Here is a 6432-nt window from a genome sequence, read left to right on the forward strand (position 1 = left end):
TGTTTTGCAGTAGTTCGAGTAACGAAGATTTTTGGTGAGGTAAGTGATTTGTGAAAGGTATAGGTTAATGTTAGTCAGGGCCATTCTTTTGTAGGGATTTTTGAAAGTCAGATTGCGTTGCGCTAAAAATATTGTGTGTCAGGTTAAGGACAGTCATGTATAATTGTTCAAAGGGGACGTTTCACTATGTTGTATGGCTCATTTCCCGAAGCCATTTCAGTTTGTTTAAAAAGGAGCAGAATAAAAAGTGCAACACAAAATTCCTTCAGCACTCTCCACGGACTTGCGTCATCGTGGGAAGTTCGTTATGAAATCCATGGACACTTATAGAAAATTACCACTTCTTAAAGATAACGAGAACCGAAGCTAAATATAAGTAATTTGATGTAATGCAGGTAAATAAGTGATAAATATCTGTCCCCATGGAATGCGTCGAATGAGGACCACTTGAGCCAGTCACATCAAGCGCTTCTTACGCAAGAGTACGTGACGACGTGGAACGGGAATCTGATATAAATCTGACAGTGAACACATCTACCGACGGATGGCACTTGATCCTACACCATATCCAGATCGTTATCGTTATAATGGAAGCGTTCGAACCAAAATTATTGACAGCTTTTTGCCCGTCGTATAGGAGCTTTTCGTTGTGGATAGAACGCCTTTAAAAAAAGGAGGAAATGGACATTAGTCTTTCAACTGATTTGATGCTGTCCTCAATATTCTCCTGCCTTGAGCTGAACGCTTCATGTCTACGTATAGTAGGCATCTGACAAGGATGACAGAGCGGTCGGGCAGGAAGCGGAGAAAAATGTCCTTCCCCTCGTTCTCTTCCCCTTCGCGATTGCCCATTGCCTCTGCTGTTGACAGTCATATGGTCCTTCGTTGTCCGCCGTTTGTGGTCTTCTATCTTCTTTCATTTTTTATATACAGTACCAGTGCCAAAGGGGAACACTCTAGTGAACCGGCCGTTGTGCCGAGCGGTTCTAGGCGCATCAGTCCGGAACCGCACTGCTGCTTCTGTCGCAGGTTCAAATCCTGCCTCGGGCATGGATGTTTGTGCTGTCCTTAGGTTAGTGAGGTTTAAGTAGTTCTAAGTCTAGGGGACTGATGACCTCAATGTTAAGTCCCATAGTGCTCAGAGCTATTTTAACCATTTTTTGAACATCTAGTGACACTTGCATGCAGATATCACATCCCCACTGTAAGCAACAAATGAACAAGGAAACCTTACCACTAGCGACGTTTTGACCGAATACCACAGGTATCGTGACGGAAAAACGCACGTCAGTAGCGACATACTACAGGCTGTCCGGGAAGTGTGAAGGAATATTCAAAGAACTGTGACGGACGCCCAAACAACAGGAAACTGAGATGCATCGAGACTAGAAAAGAGTTCACTGATAATGGCTAGGCACTAGCCGAAATCTCTATTTGCCAAATAAAACGTGAAAAAAATGACGACTGATTGCTGCGCTCTATAATTTATAAATCATATCACAGTCGCTGAGTTCACCTACTTTTCTAATGGAAGGTAACCTGATGAATATTAAAGAGCTACAGACACATTAAGTGACTTCTCCTATTTATGTATGTAAAACTATATTTTCCATATGACCACGCAAGGCCGCGCGGCAACGAGCAGTCCGTTCATTGAAGTTCTCGATGACGCGTTCGCAAACATCTGGTGGGATGCCGTTAATAGCCATTTTAATTTCATTCTTCAATTGATGTACTGCTTGTGATTCACGTACACTTTTATTTCACAAATCCCCACAAAAAAGTCACATGGCATAAGATCGCATCATCTGTCAGGCCATTCCTGGTTGCCACGAAGAGATGATTTTTTGAGGAAACCTTTCATTCAGCAGAGCAATTGTTTCAGGGGATGCGTAACATGTCGCACCATCTTGTTGAAACCAAAAATCGTCATTTTCATCTATAAGACGGAAAAACCAATCAGAAAGCATGTTTCGGTAACAGGCTCGCAGTGACGGCACTCCCTCATCATTTTTAAAAACGTAGAAACCGATCACTCCTCCTACCCAGAACCCACACTACACAGTCGTGTGTTGCGGATGCATCTGATCCTCCACAGTCACTCGTGAATCTTCGTTACCGCAAATTCTGCAGTTCTGCTTACTGACGTACCCACTAAGGTGGAATTGCTCCTCACCTGAGAAAATTATTTTTTTTAACGAAGTTCTCGTTCTCCATTCGTCGGGCCAAGAGCCACTGAGCAAATTGATATCTCTTTCCATGATCAGCAAGCTTTGGTTCTTGTATACGTTGAATCTTGCACGCATGCATTTTCAGATCTTTTGAACGGGTTTCATGCAGTGAACTTGGTGACAAATTCAAATGTTGAGCTCGTTGGCAAACCGATTTTCTGGGGCTTATGGTCACATTACCACGCATGACAGCAATGTTTTCTTGTGTTCAAACAGAACACGGTCGTCCTGTTTTCTTAACGTTTGAAACAGAACCCGTGATTTCAAACTTCCGGATTAACTTCCGAACTTATGATTCGGTTCGGACAGCATTACGTTCTAGTGTCACACCCAATTCGCGAACGGTTACCGTGGGACTTTCACTGTTTTTATAATAACTTTGTATCATTTGGATACGTTGCTCGGTTGTCATCTCCTTCATGACGAAAATAAAACCATCAAACAACAATTCTCACTGCACAAAAGCTATCAGGCTACTAATGGGAAGGTATGCAGGTAACAAACATGAAAAGAAACTACGGCTGCCAACCGTCACATGACAAAATGGCGCAAAATTCAAATTCGTCCTCACTTCCCGGACATCCGTCAAATGCAACCCCGAATCTACGATATTTCCGAATTTCCGAAAAATCAAGCAAAAGCTTGATTCTTCAATCCTTAGGGCCCAGCTTTTGTTTTCTGAAATCTTTCTACAGCTGTACACGGCATGCTTTCATTCCTGCGAAGGAATCTATTACCTCATCAAAGTTCGTCAAACGTTTTGCTACATGAAAAATCAGAATGGCGTTGTCTAATACTGAAAAAGCCGTTAATACGAATAATATCCAAGATGTGTGATTTCTCGATTTGATTACGTCTATTTTGTCACTGTCTGCTAAATAAAACGAAACAGGCCTTTCTAATATTGCAGCACTTGTAACATACGCCAAATATAGGAGACTGTTTTGGTACAGATGCTCATTTTTATGTACCTCATTTGCATGAACAACACGATGGAACATGATTCACCAAATGCCTAATAGGTTTGCTATATGAAAAAGTTTTATGTTAGGAAATAGTGTCGCATTTCATTCATATGGTCTCGTTTATCAAGCATGAGATCGATACGTAGTAGTATGAAATTTTTATATAAATTTGGAATCGTCATATTCTTCCACATAATTAGTGTGATGTCCCCATTTCTTCTCCTACCTCGTTCTTACAATCTTGTCGTCACTAACTCTGTAACTATCCGTGCCATTGTCAAAACTTATTCTCTGGTTAACTTCACTAACCCTGCCAGAATCACCGGTTCAGTTATCTCGCGTTTATTCTCCGGTTAAGCGTTATTACGTGTTCGTACATCACGTTTTCCACGCTATTCTGAGAATAGAACTTAAAGCGGCTGCTAACCGGGGACTGTACGACTAATAGTGAAGCGACCTGGCAAAAAATTTCTGCCAAAATTTCATTTTTTTTGTGTACATCGTGAATATAACACCTTTCTTAACTGTTATTCCTGTTAGTCGTTTATTTCAACTCTTGTAGTCTGAATCTATGGACTTCGCTAATAATTATAACAACGCTGATCATTTACATACCCAGTCAACCACATAAAGAAGCAGCAGTTGGCATTCACGCGTTCTGGTTTATTCGGCTCAGATAGTATAGCCTCGTCCCCTTTTGTCTGCGGGAAACCATTTTTTATTTCTAAATGCGACGGGGATTCCCCTGGCAGAGACATCACGTACGCTACGCACGCATTCGAAAATCAGCTTATTATTCGTACAGAAATCAACTTAGAATGTGTTCAAAAATGTTCAAAAACCAACTGGGATGTGTTTTAAAATCATATGAATGATCAGTAGACTAATGTGCTCTGAATGGTAGGCGCTTTGTGAAACAAGGCTTTTTTTTTCTTCAAGAACATGAGTTTGGTGCCCCCTGAAATTACCGCCCAGGAAAGATAATCCGGTTTGCTCTTCCCCAACACCTCCTCCCCACCCCACCCCAACCCCCCCCCCCACCATCCCTGTATCCGGCCCTGTTAAATGTCAGTGTTAATAAACTACATATAAAACATTAACAGATACCACACAAACACTAATGAATTTTACCCATCTTACTCCAGAAATATTAGCAAACGGAATGGCTGTGACGGTTTAATATATACTGCTCGACAAAAATTTGAGGCACGCAGAAGGAGAGGAGGAAATGAAATGGGATTTGACGGGGTGAGAGGCTATGTGACGTTATTTCAGTGCTTACAAAATATCGTCAAATTTACAAAGAACTTGACAGGATGAACCCACTTATCTGTACGATGTTTCATTCCTTCTGTTCTGGATACACGCATTGATTCGGTTGGGAAAGGTATCATTAAGCCATTATACCCCCTCCTGAGGTATGCTGGCCCAAACCTGTTGTAACTGGTGCTTGATATCCTAGATACTGGCATTGGGTCGGAGTCGACGTCCGAACTGCTCCCACACATGTTCTATCAGGACAAATCCATGGATCTTGGTAGTCACGGGAGCGCCTCAACATCATTTAGACAAGATGAACTTCCAGCATGCTATAATAGGTGTGCACCAGCAACTTCTAATAATCGTACAACGAAAAACTAGTCCAAAGTCGCAAATATTCCTTTTTTTATTCACTCGATGACTAGTTTAGGGCCGAGACCCATGTTACAATGATTTCAGAATGAATCTCGGCCCGAAACTAGTCATCGAGTGAATAAAAGAAATAGAAAATTTGCAACTTTGGGCTGGTTTTTCGTTGTACGATTATGTAGGCAGCTCATAGCGACTATGCTATGTGTGGACGAGCACTGTCCTGTTGAAAAATAACACCACAATAACAATGGGAGATACCGAATGAGGACACAGGACGTCCGTGACCTACCGTCAGAATTACGACGGCCAACGGCAGGTCACGGACGTCCTGTGTCCTCATGTGATACCTCCCTTGTGACAGTGTTGTGGTGTTAAATCACTAGCAGGCCTGACCTGAACTCATCCCCGATAGTTTCCCACAGCATGAGGCTAGGAGTAACTTCGTTGTTCTTCTCTAAAACATTGGAAGAATGGAACCTCTCACCAGGTCGCCGCCATACTAGCCGACGACGGTCATCCCGAGTAGTGCAGACCTGCGATTCATCACTGCAGACAGTACGACACCATTCATAGCAGTCCATGTTACACAGTCACAACACCACTCTAAACGCAGCCGTTTGTATTGCGGTGTTAACGGCAGGCTACACGTGGTACTGTTCTTCCCCAGTCTGACCCTTCTAGTCTCTGACCAAAGACGTGTAATGGCACGCAATGTTGCAGATAGTCCATTACTTGGTCTCAGATGGCAGACGCTAATGTTAAGGGGTTACAATATGCTTGGTGCACAATACAGTAATCCTCCCTTGTTGTGGTCAGACGATGTCGGCCGGAAAGTTGACAACGACTATGCCTGCTCTCACGTTGCCATGGACTATCATCCGAATGCCCCACACATCTGGATATTGCACGATTCGAACAGCCGGCCAAATGGAAACTCACAATGAGGCCCCTTCCAAACTCTCTCTGCTGATGATGATACTATCTCACACTAGTATGTGGAGTCTTTCACAGTGATCATTCAACATCTGATGTTCTTCGCGCCACTTCAGGCCTGGTAACAACACTAAACACATAAAACACTCATGCACTCTGGCGGTCGACCTACCTGTCTCAGAGAAGTGCAATTATGAATAATGTACAAATCCGCCGATAGCGTGTACGTGTACCAAGTCGTATTGACAACCGATCATGTCTTCTAAGATCTTCATTTTTTGGCAGGCAGTGCGTTTACATCATTAAAATCTCGCAAGTCTTAGTCACAATGTTAGCGTAAGTGCCATGGTTTTAGAACAGCACCCACTATTCTGCAGTGTCAACCCGACTTATTTCGGCATTCCTGCCACTTGCATTTTCCCAGCATCGGACAGTAAGTATAGTCCAACATCTCATAATCAGTTTCGCACATTCCAATCTTACTGTGCCCCTATAAACTTTCTCTCTTTTTTTTTCTTGGAGGGTACTCCGTTCCCAGAAATAGTAGCAGATATCCCACTAACTTATCTCTTCATCTAGTAGGTGTAACTAGTACGTTTATTTCATGATCTGTGATTGCTATTTCCTCTTCATTTCCTAGTTTACACATCCAGCCAATTCATAAGATCCGA

Source organism: Schistocerca serialis, chromosome 6, assembly GCF_023864345.2.
Source record: "Schistocerca serialis cubense isolate TAMUIC-IGC-003099 chromosome 6, iqSchSeri2.2, whole genome shotgun sequence".
Lineage (NCBI taxonomy): Eukaryota > Metazoa > Arthropoda > Insecta > Orthoptera > Acrididae > Schistocerca > Schistocerca serialis.